The sequence below is a fragment of the Notolepis coatsorum genome (genome assembly GCF_963971535.1).
Source record: "Notolepis coatsorum genome assembly, chromosome: 2".
NCBI lineage: Eukaryota > Metazoa > Chordata > Actinopteri > Aulopiformes > Paralepididae > Notolepis > Notolepis coatsorum.
In genome coordinates this window covers 112323575-112343399 of record NC_140166.1, presented here as the reverse complement: position 1 = coordinate 112343399, position 19825 = coordinate 112323575, and the positions used below count along the sequence as shown (strand labels likewise).

The following is a 19825-nucleotide window of genomic DNA, read 5'->3' as shown; positions in this document are numbered from 1 at the left end:
CATACTGTATAATAATAGATAGAGAGAGCGAGAGAGAGAGGAGGAGAGAGAGAGAGAGAGAGAGAGAGAGAGAGAGAGAGAGAGAGAGAGAGAGAGAGAGAGAGAGAGAGAGAAAGCGAGAGAGAGGAGGTGGGGGAGTGAAAAGAGGGAGAAAAGAGCATGACAGCAGAGAGATACCTGACTTGAACTGAACTGACATGCAGAGAGAGAGACATACAGAGAGAGAGAGAGAGAGAGAGAGAGAGAGAGAGAGAGAGAAGAGAGAGATACAGAGATAGAGACCGAAGAGAGACGGATAGAAGAGGAAGAGAGGATAGAGGGAGCTGTCATTTAGTTCATCTCCTAACACAATAGTGTGTGTGTGTGTGTGTGTGTGTGTGTGTGTGTGTGTGTGTGTGTGTGTGTGTGTGTGTGTGTGTGTGTGTGTGTGTGTGTGTGTGTGTGTGTGTGTGTGTGTGTGTGTGTGTGTGTATGCCCGGGGAAACCCCATCAATAGACACTCTCCTCAACCATCTGCTGCCTCCTGAAGACTCTCTCGCACACGCACACACGCACACACACACACTTTATTTACTGCCAAGAGTCTGTCTGCCGCCTGCCCTGTCACATATATCCTCTCCCTCTCCCTCTCACACACATTCACAGAGATTTACAGCCAACTCTTCAGGGAGCAACAGATGAGGAATGGAGGAAATAGAGTCAGTTTGCGTAATGTGTGTGTGTGTGTGTGTGTGTGTGTGTGTGGTGTGTGTGTGTGTGTGTGTGTGTGTGTGTGTGTGTGTGTGTGTGTGTTATGGATGTAACAATCCATAGATATGGATCCAACGATCATCGGTTCAATGTCATCCATGCAAAGTCCAAACATTGATCCATATCATCTTACATTTTACATTTACATTTAGTCATTTAGCTGACGCTTTTATCCAAAGCGACTTACAAGTTCTGTACGACAAGCCATCAGGAAGGGCACAACTCTATCAGCTGAGCAACAATGTTCATCAAAGTGTTGAGTGCTACAGTGTAGGTTAGTTTATTAGGACAAGTGCATGACAGTACGGTTAGTTAGGGTTAGATTTTTTTATTGTTTTTTTTTTTTTTTTTTTTTTTTAATTCAGATAATGGTTGAAGAAGTGCGTCTTTAGTCGACGGCGAAAGATTGGACGTGATTCGGCTGTCCTAACTGGGGTGGGTAGTTCATTCCACCATTGTGGGGCAAGGACTGAGAATAGGCGACTTCTCTTTGATGACCCTCCCGGAGCTTGGATAGGAGTAGGTCTGAGGCGGCCAGAAGATGCAGAGCGTAGGGGTCTTGAGGGTGTGTAGTTAGAGACCATTGACCGGAGGTAGGCGGGAGCGGTTCCCTTTGCCCCTTTTAATGGTTCCCGTGTTTATTCTACAGTTAACTCCTCTTGGATGCATGCCTTTGACTATATAGATTGTTATTTGAGCAGAACTTGTCACCAGAGCGCCCTTTTCACATGCTTCCCCGAGTGTGTGGGTCTCTGTACTTCCTCAGAATCTGAGCCGCCTGTGTGACATCTAATCCTGTGAACCTGTCATGGTCACTATCGCCCGGCTGGCCACACTGTCATCCAGGAAATAATAACTGCCAACCTGAAACTCGTATTATAAGTTAATACATGTAGTGATCTATGTGATCTATGTGATCTGTAAACAATAATTTTCTTCAGCGAATATCTTAGTATCTTAGATTGTGTAAGCCAACAAGTGTTGTGTTTGGGTGAAGCAAATCTTTGGCGAACTGGTTAGGTGGAAAAGGATAAAGTAAACAGCCTTGAGGGGAGAAGGGGGCGGGTCATTGATAGATTTAACTATTCATAGCGTTCATAGGTTTAACTATAGTAACCGATTAGTTTACAGATTATATTAGATTAACCGGTTAGTAGCTAGATTAATAAACTTAGAAGTGGCAATACTCCATGGCATGGCAAGAGGGCTTCCCCAATCTGTGCCTCTCTCTCTATCTCTCTCTCTCTCTCTCTCTCTCTGATTAATCCCCCCTCAGCCTCCAACAAGCACTGTGAATGATGTCTCTAGGTGAGTAATCAAGGCACCTTTCACCATTGATCAGCCGATCATTAAGCAGATGGCTGGTCTGCACTTGGCAGAACTGACACCAGGCAGGGTATTTGCATCCGCAACGTAAGTGTGTGAGCAAGAACAGGCACGCCTGACAGAGCTAGCAGAGGCACACATACACAAGTACAGAGAAGCCCCCCCCCCCCCCCCCCTCCAGAGGAAGAATGTGAAAAGGGCGCTATGGTGACAAGTTCGGCATAAATAACAATCTATACAGTCAAAGTGCCTCCAAGTGGAAGGAATTTTTTTTTTTACTGGGACTTTTTATTTTGGTTAATGGCGGATTAATGAGGGTAAATAATGAGGAAGTAAGTAATTGATGCTCTGTGTCCTGAGGTTAATAATAATGAGGAAAGTAGGTAATTGATGCTCTGTGTCCTGAGGTTAATAATGAGGAAAGTAGGTAATTGATGCTCTGTGTCCTGAGGTTAATAATGAGGAAGTAGGTAATTGATGCTCTGTGTCCTGAGGTTAATAATGAGGAAAGTAGGTAATTGATGCTCTGTGTCCTGAGGTTAATAATGAGGAAAGTAGGTAATTGATGCTCTGTGTCCTGAGGTTAATAATGAGGAAAGTAGGTAATTGATGCTCTGCCTCCTGGTGAAGGATTTAGATTGTATTCCTGAGACACGTGGATCATGGAACAGAGTGCTGCTGTTGCCATGTGGAGACGCCACACAGCAGGTTCTTCAAATGTGGGACAGGAACATAGAAATGTATAGAGTGATGTCATAGAGATGTATAGAGTGATGTCATAGAAATTTATAGTGATGTCATAGAGATGTATAGAGTGATGTCATAGATATGTATAGAGTGATGCCATAGAGATGTATAGAGTGAAACACCTTCAACTTGAAACAATGTCCAAGAAGGTCCAATATTTACCATGATTTTTAGGATGAAGGGAAAAAATTACATCCTGGTGGACTTTACGTAGCCACAGCGTGTAGGTCAACAGCTGTCTTAACTAAATAAAAGCTTTGTAATAAGTGAACCCACTTCAATGTATTGGACATCCTTTCTTTCTACTGAAACCTCTACATCTCTCATTGGGGTGAATGGAGCCTGCGACCCCACTCTAGTGGCCTAAGGTGGAGGGTCAGTAAAAAAGCCAATCAGGTGTAACCCACATGACCCATGGTACTGGTAGGAAGTGAGAGTGAGTTGATTAGTCTCCCTGTTCCTCTTTGACTAAACTGAGCTTGGCAGAGCTGAAATGTACAGTACTGACTTTAAAAACACAGAGCATGAAAAGGTCATTCATTCTCTGTTATCTGAATCAATGTACTATTATCTGAATTCATGTACTATTATCTGAATACATGTACTATTATCTGAATCAGTTTACTGTTATCTGAATCAGTTTAATGTTATCCGAATCAGTTTACGGTTATCTGAATCGGTTTACCGTTATCTGAATCAGTTTACTGTTATCTGAATCATTTTAATGTTATCCGAATCAGTTTACTGTTATCTGAATCGGTTTACCGTTATCTGAATCAGTTTACTGTTATCTGAATCAGTTTACTGTTGTCTGAATCCATGTACTATTATCTGAATCAATGTACTATTATCTGAATCAGTTTACTGTTATCTGAACCAGTTTACTGTTATCTGAATCCATGTACTATTATCTGAAACAGTTTACTATTATCTGAAAATGTTTCCTGATATCTGAAACAGTGTACCATTATCTGAATGAATGTACTGTTGATCATAATAACAGTAACTAATCTCATTATGATTAAGTAATCATATTATGATAACTAATCATATTATGATAACTAATATAATATAACTACTTTCATTATAACTAATGTTATTATGATAACTCATCTAATATGATAACTACTCGTATTATAACTAATGTTATGATAACTAATATAATATGATAACTACTCTTATTATAACTAATGTTATTATGATAACTAATATAATATGATACCTACTCTTATTATAACTAATGTTATTATGATAACTAATCTTATTCCAAGGCCATATCATTCACTGATGTTCACTGGGTATAAAGACACCACACGATTTATTTTCCTTTGCATTTATTTTACTAATCAAGCACAGAGCTCCCTAGACAATTTGCCAAATTCTGTGAGCTCACAAATGACTTGAAGAAATCTGAAAGAACGTGTGGAGTTCTGGACGCCAACTGAACCCTTGACACCAAGAACCACATAACTCAGTTTGTTTGGGTGGGGGGTTTGGACAGCCCATGTTTTTGCAGTCATAAAGTCAATTCAAATGACCCGGACTGTGAACGTGATATATCACAAAAAAGTACTCAACCTCGGCGGCTAGGTGGTGTAGTGGGCAAGGCACTCGCCACCAGTGTGGAGACGCTAGGATTCGCGTGTTCGAATCCAGCTCTCCACATTGTTTTCAGTTTGGCTGGTCGTCCGCAGTAATACACATTGGCCGTATTACGGGGAGGGAAACTGAAGGGTGGGGATCGGGCGTTGTGAACAAGCGACTCCTACAAGTCGGTTGGTGCGCCTGCGCAGTAGAATCAGGAAGTGTCGGGGGCAGCGTGAGCCTCCCACGCGTTACTCCTCGACACTGAGAGATCGAGCTGCGCAGGTGAAAAGATGCGACTGCTGTTACCTCAAGTACCGGAGGGGACTTGTGCTATGTATGACTTAGTCCACATTGCAGCCGGCTTGTGGGAGGCAAGAAACAGCGTTCGTGACAGGGGAGGGTTGAATTGGATGATACGAAATTGGGATGGGAGAAAATATAGAAAAATGGGAGAAAAAGTGGATAAAAAAAAAAAAAAAAAAGTACTCAACCTCGGCCGTCTTTGCCTATGAATGTACAAAACACTTGTCTTTACATAATAAAGTTTGAAAATATTCTTCCTCTGAGAACTTAAAAACAGTTTCACGGTTCTTCATCTGAGGTACTTAGTCCATTAACACTATCAGTGCCTACCTTGTTTACCTTTTTACCCCGTTGAATGCCATCATCCACTTCAATGTTAGCGTTAAAAACGCCTAATCTATGTTTTAAATGATGGCTATGTGTCTAATGTGCCCGTCGCTTATCAATGACTTGTTTGCAGTCAACATTGTCGAAACGGATTGTTTTTTTATCGGTTCATTTTCGTTTTTATAGGATTTAGAAAAGCCCTCGTTTTCAAGGAAAATATATAGATTCCGTGATAAAAGGCATTTACTGGAATATTCTAGAATACACAAAAACGTTGTCATTTTTCGGCCTATTTATGAATCGTTTTCAAATAAACGCTAGATTATCGATAGTATATGTGTACTTATGCACGCTATAGACGCGGGCTGAAATATCGATCATCTTATTTCCTCATCAGCGATCACAGCCACACAGCCACACACAGCATAGGGCAAACGCTTATATCTCAGTGAAAACAGGTCTGATTATCCTAAGACTGGTAAAATAGATTCCTTACCTGAGATCAGATGTTATCCAAAAAGATTATTCAAATTCCTGATCGCCATTCCAAATATCGATCACGCTTATTGATTGCTTATTGGCTGCTGTAAATATATATTCCGCTTTGTTTTCCGTCTCGCGATCAGATCCCTCTTGATCAGACGGCTCGCCGGCACAATGGAGCCAGTTGGCTCCACCTCTACAGATCTACAGATCCCAGATCAGTCTACTCGACTGACCTGCAGTTACACAGGGATAGACGATAGGGGGCGCTTTTTTCCCATCTGAGCTCCTGATGGGGCTGCTGTACCAACGGGAGATTCGGTTGATGAAATATGAATTCAGATCGCTAATAAAAAAATAAAACAACATTTGTCGTCGTCAGCACTCACCGGGGGGGCTGATAAAACGAGTAATGACGTTGCTGGCATCCAAAGTGTTAAGGGTAGAATGGCCTGTTTCTTACCTCACACTAGTCTCTCTTTATTCCTCAGTGTACTTCTTGGTCTCTCTTCCACAAGTGTCTCTCCCTCTCTCTCCCTCTCCGTGTCACTGCGCGTGCGATGTCCTGCCAAAGCAACAACAGAAGACAAAATACTGAAACATATTGATCAACAGCAGTCCGACCTTTGAGGTCCTTCAACGCTTGAGGGGACAAACACAAATGGAATTTCCTCTTCTTCTTTTCAGCTTTTCTTTGTCGACTCTCTCCCCTTTCTCCTCTTAAATATGTTTCCCTTCCTTCGTTCTCCCTTCTGTCACTCTGTCTCTATCCCTCTGCCCCTCCCTCCATCTCTCTCTCATTCTGGGCTAATAAAGGAGGGTAATAAAGTCTTTGACAGAGCATCTGTCCCACTCTGGCTGATGAAGATGGTGTATAAACCATACTGTGACTACAACATGTTGGACCTCATCCCCATACTGCTGCTGTCAGATCAAACCCTGCTGAGCTTTTCTGGAACAGAGAACAAATCCCAAACACACTTTTCTTTTTTATTATTATTTTGTAATTGTATTTATTTATTCACAGACTGTGTGTAATGAGGTTTATGGGTCATATAAGGTAATGAAACATATGTAAAACGTTAAATTCATGTGAAAACTAAAAGCAATCACCAAAATTGGAATTGGGAGGTTTTCCACGTGCCAACATTATGGGAAATGCGCTTAACGTCTTCTCCAGAGTCAGACAAGAAGATAAGATACCAATTTACTCTCTGTGCGTTCAGTAGAAAGTTATCCGGCTGCAAGCTAGCCTAGTTTAGCACAAATGAATGGACGTGGATATAGCTTGATTAATTAACCGAAGCAAATTAATGGAAGCGGATACGGACCACTAGCCTAGCTGTGGGCCAAAAACACCTCTCTCAGAGTTTTAAGCTAGGCTAGTGGTCCGTATCCGCTTCCATTCATTTGCTTCGGTTAATTAATCTGGGTGATGGAATCTCAGTGTAACAGGTTACTAATCTGGGTGATGGAATCTCAATGTAACAGGCTATTCATCTGGGTGTTGGATACTTCCTAACATCCTTCCTACGACCCTTATTATGCTTCATATTACTGTTTAGCGTTAGCAAGCTAATGGTAATAACTATAATTGGACAGCTGTTATTGGGTTTTATTTTTAAAAAAATATATTGACGTTTATTTCAAATATGCAACATAACAAACATCAAGTACATATATAGCCTTAAGTCGTTCAAATAATAAATGTATATAAAAAATTAAAAATAACAAAGAACAAACTAAAAAGTCAAACAAATTATTTTAAATATTTTTTTTATTTATTTACATATTTGAAAAGGAGTGGGAAGGAGCATACACTTATTTAATCCCACCCATATGTACTCATCAGAACATACTATATTGTATTTACTAATTCATACATTACTAGACTTATATTGAAAATTTTTTACTTAGTTAACAATATTTTTTTTTATATTTTATTAATATTTTCCAAAACTACCCTGTATAGTTCCTCTAGCCATTTTTTATACATATATACAACTATATACCTACAGATGTATATATAATATACATTTATATATACATACATACACATACATAGTGCCAGTTATCAAACCCCTTCTTCATCTCTGTACCTCTGGAAAACCATTTGACTGTATTTTATTGCTTTAACTCCACAATCAGACGTTCAATAATTTTACTCTGCAAATTGAAATACACAGACTCTTCATGGTCGTTCGAAAACTGTATCTTTTTAAATGAAATGTTCCCCATAAATTGTAACCCCCATCTTGCACGTTGAATAATCTTTGAATATTTCCTGGGAGTTTATTATTTTTTGTTTTGTACATTATTTGTGCGGTTTGATACATTACAATATCAGTACATTTTAATAATTTTGACTGTAAGAATAGTGAATGAGAATGTTCCAGATATCCAACCTTGTGAATGATGCGCACAGGGTCAGTCCATCAGTGTGTTTGTTAGCATTAGAAATGCTTATGCTAATGTTAATGACTATACAGAGAGCAGTGAGTGTTTTTGTGTTTGTCTGCTGACATCACCACATATCACAACCTCTTGGTAACATTCTCCAAAACCATTACTAATGCCAAAGCTTCTTTCTTTCACCATAGGATCGAGGCCTCTACCAAGAATCTTTGCAAACTGCATGCTACCATGTCCTCCCTCGCCCCCACCCCTCATCTCTCTCTGCCGAAGACTTTGCGATCTTCTTTGAGGAAAAAGTGGAGAACATCCGCAGCTCATTCTCCCAACCCCCACCGCATGTATATATTCCTTCCCCGCCGTATGTATATCTCTCTCCCACCCACCCACCCCCTCCTAATGTACAGTCCCCTCCCCATCATATGTATATACTCTGTCAGGATCTAGGGGTAACAGTACTGTATATTTGAATACCGTTTATGTCACAAATGTATCAGTACTAAATACCTATATGTCCCTATGCCATAAATGTCATGTATGTTGTGTATGTCATAAATGTCTATATGAATTGAAAATGGGGGACCCTGATGGAAACAAGACAAACGTCTTTCTCAGGTCTGCATCCCCTTAACAATTGTGTGTATTGAGCCGTACGGTATTGTACCCATTCTGCAATCTGTTAAATAAAGTTTTCATTCATTCATTCATTCACCCATTCCAAATACCGAATCGAGAACCTCATCTCTCCCATTACAGACGCCGAGACCCTGAAACTGGTAACGTCGAACTGTCCAACTACATGCCAGCTGGACCAGCTACCATCATCACTCCTCCAGACCATAGGATAGCACCAGACATCCTCCCATTCCTAACAGCAACCATCAACTCCTCCCTCAACTCGGGGGTGGTCTCCTCCTCCCTAAAACAAGCCAGAGTCACACTGCTCATAAAAAAACCAACCACGAACCCCACCGTCATAGGCAACTATCATCCTGTCTCTCTTCTTTCCTTCCTTTCTAAAACACTTGAACGTGCTGTATCCAACCAACTCACTGATTATCTCTTACAGAATGACCTCTAGATCATCAGAATGACCTCCTAGACCTCCTAATAGTATAGCTTGAGATTGTATAATATACATTATTAGCATTATATTATATTATTATATATTATAATATAGCATTGTATAGCAGTGTACATAAAGACCCAGTGCCTCATCCGTAGCTAACAGTGTATTGCACTATCGCAGGACCTAGCATGTCCTACCATGCTCTGTAAATAACTCATGTACAGATACCGATATGCCTACTTTGTTTACTTGTTTATTGCACTGTCACTCTATTGGTTGGACTCTATTATTATTATTATTACTTGTATTATGCACATCGTTGCGGGTGAGACCCCCCGCATTTCACTGTATACCTGTATGCCGTGACAAATAATACTCTTGTATCTTGTATCTTGTAGACCGTAATCAGTCAGGCTTCAGGACTGGTCACTCCACAGAAACGGCCCTCATTGCGGTCACAGAGGCACTTCACTTAGCAAAAGCTAAAGGCCTCTCCTCTGTCCTGATTCTCCTAGACCTATCTGCAGCCTTCGACACAGTCAACCATCAGATCCTCCTCGCGTCCCTCGCAGGAATGGGAGTGGATGGCTCTGCGCTGACATGGCTGACAATCATACCTCAATGACCAAGTGTCACGGCCACCCGCCCCCTGCGGACGGGTGTCCCCCAGGGCTCGGTCCTTGGACCCCTTCTCTTCTCCATCTACACTAAATCTCTGGGTAACATTATCACGTCTCATGCCTTCTCATATCATTGCTATGCCGATGATACTCAACTCTTCCTCTCCTTCCCTCCCTCAGATATCCACGTCTCTGAGTGGATCGCGGCCTGTCTGCCTGACATCTCCGCCTGGATGACGACCAACCACCTCAAACTGAACCTAAGCTAAACATAATTGCTCCACCTGCCGGCCAAATCCTCCCCCCTGACCGACCTTTCCATCAGTCGAGAATGCAGCTGTGACCATGGTCTCTAACTACACACCCTCAAGACCCCTACACTCTGCATCTTCTGGCCGTCTCAGACCCACTCCTATCGGAGCTCCGGGAGGGTCATCAAGGAGAAGCCGCCTATTCTCAGTCCTTGCCCCACAATGGTGGAACGAACTGTCCACCACAGTTAGGACAGCCGAAACCCGTCTAATCTTTTGCCATCGACTAAAGACGCACTTCTTCAACCATTATCTGAAATAATTTTTTTTTTATAAGAAATCTAACCCTAACTAACCTACACTGTAGCACTCAACACTTTGATGAACATTGTTAGCTGATAGATTTGTGCCCTTCCTGATGACTTGTCATACAGAACGTGTAAGTCGCTTTGGATAAAAGCGTCAGCTAAATGACTAAATGTAAATGTAAATATAAATGTAGTCCGTGTGTCCGAGGTGCTGCCTGGTGGACATTTGCTCTCCGAGTGCACCTTTTTAGTACATAATTATGATGCATTCTTTTCTGATCAAGTGTGTTGTTTAGTTTATATTATATATTCCCATAACATTAGCTATTATTATTAGCCTTGTCAATCATTAAGCAGCCTCTGCAGTTATGGCATAAAGTCCAGATCAAAATAAAAGGAAGAGAGAAGGAATAAATAAAACCGATGTTCACAATATTTATTTATCCTAAACTCAATATTTTCAAGAGACATTTTCTTTGCCGTGGTGAGCATTTGAATTTGAATGTGCACACTTGGAAAAATCTGTGAGTGAATGAATGAATGAATGAATGAATGAATGAATGAATGAATGAATGAATGAATGAATGAATGAACAAATGAATTAATGAAATTAAATTGTATTTTCGTGTCATGTCCGACGACCCATTCCGGCTTATGGGATTATAAGACACCAAAAACAACAATTGACCATAACAATCACTTCCCAAGGTTTCTAAGCTACACCGTGCACACCATCAGAGGCCAAAGTACATCACATATATGTTATTTTCATGCGTTTATCGCAAGCTTTCTTTCTTTTTTATCCACTTTTTCTCCCATTTTCTATTTTTGTCCCATCCCAATTTTCGTATCGTCCAATTCAACCCTCCCCTGTCTTTGAACGCTGTTTCATGCCTCCCACAAGCCGGCTGAAATGTGGACCCATACATAGCACGAGTCCCCTCCGATACTCGAGGTAACAGCAGTCGCATCTTTCCACCTGCGCGGCTCGATCTTTCAGCGTCGGGGGTCTGGGCTTTGGAGGGGCCCCGCCCCTGATGCTTCCTGATTCTACTGCGCAGGCGCACCAACCGACCTGTAGGAGTCACTGTCCACAATGCCCGATCCCCACCCATCAGTTTCCCTCCTCCTAATACTGCCAATGTGTATTAGTGCGGACGACCACAGACCAGCTAAACTGAAAGCAATGTGGAGCGCTGGGCTCGAACAGGGAGATGATCTGTTTGAGCCCAGCCTCCAGTATTCGTGGTGAGCGCCTTGCCCACTGCACCACGTAGCCGCCCACGCGTTTATCCCAAGCTTTCTCTAAATATTCTGCAAGTGCAAATACCCTGTGATAAAAAATCCATTTTAATCTATCTGCATCACTAAACCACATTAACTCAAGGTTTTTACACCTGTCAAATAACTTTTGACGCAACTCATAATATAGCGGACAATAAAACATAAAATGAAACTCATTCTCAATATCGATACCACAGTAAATACAGATCCGCTCCTCTTCTGTAACCCCCCCGGTAACGTCCGGTCTCGAGGTGCAGGGGCAAAATCCCAGAGCGGAGCTGGGCACATAATGACCTTTGTCTTTTTGATAATGGAGCACACACATATTATCTGTGAGTATTATCGGAGGTGTGTTCTTTAATTTGGTTTAAAGACCGTTCTTCATGGCGGCTGGGTGGCGCAGCGGACATTGCGCTCGTCACCAACGCAAGAGACACCGGGTTCGAATCCGGCTGTCGGCGTTGCCTCCGGCGTGGGCCGGCCGTCATACTAACTCAATTGGCAGAGTTAGCGGGTGGGAAGTCGAAGGGTGGTAGTCTGGTCGTTGTGAACAGCGACTCCTACAGGTCGGTTGGGGCGCCTGCACAGCAAAGTCAGGAAAATGGCGGGGGCAGTGTGAGCCTCCTACACGTTACTCCTCGCCAAATGAGAGTCCGCGCTGGCAGGTGAAAATATGTGACAGGCTGCCTCCACATGTATCGGAGGGGACATGTGATGCAAGGCTTCTATCCTCCCTACAACCGGCCAGTGGGGGGCATATGCGAGCAACGATCAGGACAGGGGAGAGAGAATTGGCACGAGAGGTAAATTGGGATGGGGAGAAAAATTACAGGAAAAAGGAGGAGAAAAAGATTTAAAAAAAAGACAGTTCTTCATCAAAGGTCACACGACGTAGATATGTTGGGTCTCCATGCATCACTCATAGGCTTCAATAGAACTGGCACCAACATCTTGCACCAAGCAGAGGATTAGAACGCTGGTATTTGTTTATAGGTTCCTTGATAGCTGACCAGAAATAAACTGGGGCCCAAGTTGTTCCCCTACCAACACAAATCCACTGAAAAGGTCTATAGCTGCCTGGTTAAACTATTGCATTTCCACTGTCCTGCCAAATGCACGTAATAGAAATAGTGAGGGTGTGTAGTAGTGATAGTAGGGTGAAATACAAGGACTCGTCAGCCAGTGTGTAGGAGGAATCTATAATAAAACACAAGATACTTGTGCCCTAATGATAAGGATAAGCGCTCAATGAAGAAACCCAATGCCATTGCCAAAAGAAAGTCTAACATGCCTATAAATACTTGTATTTTAATGTTTTTATTTTCATTTTTTTCAACAACATACATAGACAATACATTTCCACATACAAAATTATAAAGACTCATCAACAAGAAATACAAATAAAACAGATATACAAAAATACAAAAATGAGAAAAGAAAAAGTGTGGCATGGGTCCTTCGGTCCATTCTATATTTGCATCCTTTATTTAAATGTTTCATCATTTCCTTGTATCTTTTTCAATCCCCTGTGATGTCGTTCCTTCCCCTCCTATATTCTTCCCACTTGTCCCATTTCAATTCAAACTTCTCTTCTTGCAGCCTCAGCAGATGTGTGATTCTCTCCATTTCCTGTATCCCCTCTACTATCTCTATGTGTATTTCTTTTTAATGTATTTTAGTGTATTGTAACCTACTGATTCCTACTGTGTTTTAATGATTGTATTATGTCTTAATTATTGTAGTGCTCATGTCATCTGCCCCAGAGACTACAGTTGAAAATTAGCCAACCTGGCTAAACTGGCATATTTACAGTAAAATGTTCCTTAATATGCATTGCACTGTCTCTGTATTTTAAACCAATAAATACAAATACAAAATACTATGAAACTACACACTATGGACGTATTACACAGTCCATAACGGCCCCCCAAAAGCATTGCCAACTTCGACCCTTTGATGTGAGCTCCAGGTATTGACAATGTTACAATGCTACATACCCTACTACATGGCCCCTACTGGCCCCCAAACAGCATTGCCAACTCCAACAGACCAGACGGATAATAAAGTCAGTGCATCGGGGCTAACAGAGTATAGGCCAGTGTGACTAGCACAGATACAGCCTTGAGTCATACCTACCAACACCATCATAGTTGGGCTGTCCCAATTACCATTTTGTTTGGGGCTTTGAAATAGGATGATTAATCGAGTTTCGATTTCAATTACGGTTTTGTCTTCCCACGATCATGAAAACAAGACAAACAAGATAAAACTATTAGCATGCCGTGTTGCTCTCAACTTGTCTTGTGCTGTAAATGCAGCGCACCCTTCCTTCACAGCGGTGCGTCGCCCTCCCTCTGTGAAATGTCACAGGGTGAACGAGGAAGGTGGAGGAAACAAACGCGAGATGGTTTTGAAGGGACAAGCTTCATACTCATACTACCTCAAACTATAGTCACTGTCTACCCATATAACTCTGAATGATAGCATGTACAATAGCGCTGTATATCATATATATATATACACATGTATATCCATATCTGTATATACCTGCATATAACCCTTCTATACACACCAGCATATAACTCTGTATGATAGCATGTACAATATGCTGTACATACCGTATATATATGTATTTATTCTTACCATATATAATATATCTATATCCCCATCTGTCTGTACATACCTGCATATGATCCTTTTTACATATCTGTATCTATACTATTACATATATATATATATATATATATATATATATATATATATATATATATATATATATATATATATATATATCTGTACATATCCCTTACCTACTCTTATTACTCTTTATACCTGTATCACTGTACATATTAATACAACTCGTATTTGATTAGCACTGTACTCCGTAGTACCAATTCATATATTTTATATCCAGTTTAATCACCTGTACATTGTATATAACTATTGCACTTTACTGTTCCATTTTCACTCTGGTTGGATGCCAGACTTCTTTTCGTTGTACTGTACTTTGTGCTGTATGATGACAATACATTTTAATCTAATCTAATAAATCGAACAGCCTACGTCAGAGATCTTCTAGAAACAGTTCCGTATGAGGAGAGTCAGACATAATGTGCCGCTGGAGGAGAGTGAGAAACCTCAGGCTTCCTCTGTGTTTCCTACGGCTTCAGAGCGGCCTTAAATATGGCGACAATCTTTCAGTTTCCGGGTGACGGAGGAATCAAGGATGGAGGCTTTTTTAAACCATTTAAATTGACCCTCTGTCAAACACACACACTCACACAAGAAAACACATACACACACACACACACGAGAAAACAAACACACACATACGAGAAAATATACACACAAATGAAAAAACACACACACACAAGCACACACACGAGAAATCACATAATACACTACCTTCCCCCCGGCTACACTGACATGTTTTCTGCTTGTCGATGCAGAGGTCAGGTCTGCTTGTCTGGGATTAGCAAGATACAAGACCTAGACAAAGACATGTATGTACTGTATGTATGTATGTACAGGGCCGCCTCAGGGGGTGTGCGAGCAGTGCGGTCGCACAGGGCCTCACGGGAAGGGGGGCCTCGCAAAAAAAAAAAAAAAAATTATTCATTTTTTTTATTATTATTTTTTATTTTTTTTATTTTTTTTTGCGAGGCCCCCCTTCCCGCGAGGCCCTTTTTCATCACAGACCTAAAATCTAGTTTTGCTTATATGCTTATATATTTCACATTAGACACGTTTGTAGAATGTGTCTGACTTGTTCCTGGGTCTGCAGTCCTGCAGCTGCAGACATACTCACTATTGGAGCTCAGCCTCTGGGGTTCTGCAGCAGCATTGGTTTCAACGAAGGGAGTGGTTTTACTTACATCATGTGTAGACAGTGTAGTACGCCGGCAGCGTGAGTCGGCTGCGTTTGACATTTTCGCGCGTGCAGCTTTTGACTATGCTTAGTTATGCCCAATAGCCAAGACGAAGAAAGAGGTCGGTCATTATCAGTCGGTCGGTCACCAACCAAGGAACGTTGACGAAAGGCCTCTCGCTAGCGGGACAAATGGCCGGAGCCTTTCATGGTATAGCCATGTCGGCTAGTAGCTAGCTTAGCTAAATGCTAACTAGCGTTAGCTAACCTAGCGAGGCGAGGCGAGTGGATGTCTTTTCAAAAGAAGGAGAAGAGAACTTGTGAGCAGATAAATCTGTTAGGCAGCAATACGCCGAAATGACACCGTGGGGCCAAGAAAGTCTCCTTCCACGTTGATACTGCGTTATGGTGAGTCAACTTATGATTATATACCCGCCGTGGATCTTAGTCACCTGACCCTAACTCTCTTTCTCTCTGTGGAGCCAAACTGGTCGACTAGCTAATACTACTAGTAGCTAACTGTGTGAGCTAACTGTTAGCCAGTTAGCTGTTTAGCGTCAGCTGGGAACGTTCGTTTGATGCTATCAGTTAGCCTTGAGAATAGCAGGCCCTTTGACAGAAGATGTAGTCGGGCCTGCACCATGACAAGGCTCTGGCCATAGCTTCTTTTTGTCCCGCCAGCGAGAGGCCTTTCGTCAACGTGGAGACCTTGCGGCCTTTCGCCCTGCGTTCATCGTGCAGGTAACTTGGATTAATGAAAATGTCATGATGACATTACCCCACTCTTCCTTCCTTCCCCTCCCGAATGTTTTGTTAATAACGATGTTTTTTTCCAGGCAAAACATATGCTACTTCACAACATTTGGAGATACGACATGTGCTGTGTGTGAATGGTCGTTTGTGTAGCTTGGGTAGCGTTGGGCCGTTGGCCAAAGCTGTGTGTCACGTGGCCTGGTGTCACAGTACCTGGCTAGCCTATTTAGCTGATGTCGGCCATTGGCTCCTTGCTGCTTTGGTTTCTCTGTTGACCCTCTTCTTGTTGGATTTAAGTGTTGATCTTTGTCCTTTTGAATCTCTCATACATGCTATAGTCTCTCTCTAACACACACACACACATGACAAACACACATGTTCTCTCTCTCTTTCTAACACACACAGTCTGCCTATGGCGGCCTTTCTCGATGGCTAGGCTGTGCTCAAGGATCTTCAGTCACAGTGCTCAGGTATTCTGCCACTGTGTACTCTCTGTTTAGGGCCAAATAGCATTTCAATTTCTTTCCAATGTGTCTCTCTCTCTCTCTCTCTCTGTACACTGTATATTGACTGTAGAACGGGAGCTCTCTCTCGCTCTCTCTTTTGCTATATGTTGACTGTATCATGCCCCGCCTCGGGCAGCGCTATTATTTAAGAATATGTTGACTGTATAAAAAAAAAAAAAAAAAAAAAAAAAATATATATATATATATATATATATAATTTTTTTTTTTTTTTTTTTTTTTTTTACCTTGGGGGGGGGGGGGGGGGGGGCTCGCGTTAAATCTCGCACAGGGCCTCGCATTTCTCCCAGGCCGCCCTGTGTATGTATGTATGTATGTATGTATGTATGTATGTATGTATGTATGTATGTACAGACACACAGTTTTCCTTGCCAGAAGACAGGGAAAAGATTAGGCCTATTTAAAGAAAAATAAATAACACACACGGAGGTGACAGAGGTTGTGGTGTCAGAAGCAGGAACTGGGTCACGGGGAGACAATATAAAGTTACAAAGGGTTTCCCCTCGTCCCCACACATCTAGAGTGTGTGTGTGTGTGTGTGTGTGTGTGTGTGTGTGTGTGTGTGTGTGTGTGTGTGTGTGTGTGTGTGTGTGTGTGTGTGTGTGTGTGTGTGTGTGTGTGTGTGTGTGTGTGTGTGTGTGTGTGTGTGTGTGTGTGTGTGTGTGTGTGCGTGCGTTCTAGAGTGTGTGTGTGTGTGTGTGTGTGTGTGTGTGTGTGTGTGCGTGCGTGCGTTCTAGAGTGTGTGTGTGTGTGTGTGTGTGTGTGTGTGTGCGTGCGTGCGTGCGTGCGTGTGTGTGTCTCATAAATTAAAACCAGAGTTCTGCACTCTGTGTGGTTGGCTGGTCCTTAGAGGCTCAGCCATGGGCCGAAAGAAATACAATGGTGTGTGTGTGTGTATATGTGTATGTGTGTACTCTTCAGGGAGTCTAGCAGGCACAGATATATCTCTCTTCACACATCATTCTGTCTGCATGTCACGGGAGGAGAACACTAGCCCACACTCACAGCCCACTCAACACATCCAGAACAAAAATAATGTGCACCATGATCATTTCCAAAAGATTATCATGGTATGTATATCATGTATTTTATTACCATCATGAACGTGACCAAGAAATGATGGAAATACCAGCTGTATCGTGGTTTAAATGGATTATACCATGGTATTATTAAAGTACTATATATGACTTTCACAATGGTATTATTTAAGTACTATATGACTTTCACCATGATATTATTTAAGTACTATATATGACTTTCACCATGGTATTATTTAAGTAAGATAACATGGTAAATAATTTACACAATGGCTGGTACCATGCTGAAACTGGAATCATCATCAAACTACCATGCTAAGACACATAGTGTTTCCTCCTCTCTGCTGGAGACAGAGGGTTTCGTAGTAGAAACTGAAATAGTCCACATGGTGAAGCTAAAATCCAAAGTGTCATGGTATTAAATGTGGACCATAACGTCTCTTATTCCTGTATGCAGATAGTTCTTCCTGCAGATGTCATTCCCTCCATGCAGGCAGAGCCTTCTCTGTGTTCTTAAAATACAGCCTGTAACCTCCCTGCCGTCTCCCAGTGTGAGGGCTGGGTCTGAGGGCTGTAGCCCTGCCGTCTCCCAGTGTGAGGGCTGGGTCTGAGGGCTGTGGTGCTACTGCTGACCACATGAGCCAAGCAGAGGAGAATGTAGCTCTCAATGTGACCCGAGGTCAGCAGGGCCTCCTCTCTGCTGGAGAGACAGAGGGTTTAGTACAGTGCTTCCTCTCTGCTGGAGAGACAGAGGGTTTAGTACAGTGCTTCCTCTCTGCTGGAGAGACAGAGGGTTTAGTACAGTGCTTCCTCTCTGCTGGAGAGACAGAGGGTTTAGTACAGTGCTTCCTCTCTGCTGGAGAGACAGAGGGTTTAGTACAGTGCTTCCTCTCTGCTGGAGAGACAGAGGGTTTAGTACAGTGCTTCCTCTCTGCTGGAGAGACAGAGGGTTTAGTACAGTGCTTCCTCTCTGCTGGAGAGACAGAGGGTTTAGTACAGTGCTTCCTCTCTGCTGGAGAGACAGAGGGTTTAGTACAGTGCTTCCTCTCTGCTGGAGAGACAGAGGGTTTAGTACAGTGCTTCCTCTCTGCTGGAGAGACAGAGGGTTTAGTACAGTGCTTCCTCTCTGCTGGAGAGACAGAGGGTTTAGTACAGTGCTTCCTCTCTGCTGGAGAGACAGAGGGTTTAGTACAGTGCTTCCTCTCTGCTGGAGAGACAGAGGGTTTAGTACAGTGTCTCCTCTCTGCTGGAGACAGAGGGTTTAGTGTCTCCTCTTTGCTGGAGAGAGAGGGTTTAGTGTCTCCTCTTTGCTGGAGACAGAGGGTTTAGTACAGTGCTTCCTCTCTGCTGGAGAGACAGAGGGTTTAGTACAGTGCTTCCTCTCTGCTGGAGAGACAGAGGATTTAGTACAGTGCTTCCTCTCTGCTGGAGAGACAGAGGGTTTAGTACAGTGCTTCCTCTCTGCTGGAGAGACAGAGGGTTTAGTACAGTGCTTCCTCTCTGCTGGAGAGACAGAGGGTTTAGTACAGTGCTTCCTCTCTGCTGGAGAGACAGAGGGTTTAGTACAGTGTCTCCTCTCTGCTGGAGACAGAGGGTTTAGTGTCTCCTCTTTGCTGGAGAGAGAGGGTTTAGTGTCTCCTCTTTGCTGGAGACAGAGGGTTTAGTGTGTCCTCCTCTTTGCCGGATACACAGAGGGTTTAGTACAGTATCTCCTCTCTGCTGGAGACAGAGGGTTCAGTACAATGTCTCCTCCAGGCTCTGGAGTTACTTGTGGTGGTGACAGGATGGAGCATACTGGGACATGGCCAGGGGAGGAAACAAACTTTTTGGCTTACCAGCCAACTGGCGAGTATCTGATTTTTTTTACCAGCCAAACAGATTTTTTACCAGACAAAAAAAATCGCTAATTGTGATAATTACTTCTTTGTATGTCAAGCCGTGTCAATGTTGTGTATGCATCTGGGTAGGCACACTGTGCCTTTAAGACAGCACGGTGGTCTTACGACAGTGCTGTGAAGTACCGTCAAGTGTTGTGGTAACGTCAGTTGGGTTGGTGTGCTGTTGTGCACAGTGCACTGGTTGAGCTAGCCCCTTTCGTGACTGCGATGTGCAAGCCAGGGGCTTTTGAGCATGAAATAAAATGTCTAACCTTACGTCGTAGTCCGGTGCTTTTTTG

The 19825-nt window shown here is 42.6% G+C and overlaps 1 protein-coding gene across 3 annotated transcripts in view; it reads right to left on the bottom strand.

Moving 5' to 3' along the window:
- The window catches only part of ccdc102a (coiled-coil domain containing 102A), a 336579-nt gene that overhangs the window by 228903 nt on the left and 87851 nt on the right, over nt 1-19825 (bottom strand). For 2 of the 3 annotated variants that reach the window (XM_084308068.1, XM_084308070.1), the window contains exon 2: nt 5987-6088. The exons of the other annotated variant lie outside the window; for it this stretch is intronic. The gene's annotated coding sequence lies outside the window, so the exon portion shown is untranslated. The remainder of the gene's footprint in view (nt 1-5986; nt 6089-19825) is intronic. 3 annotated transcript variants of the gene reach the window in all.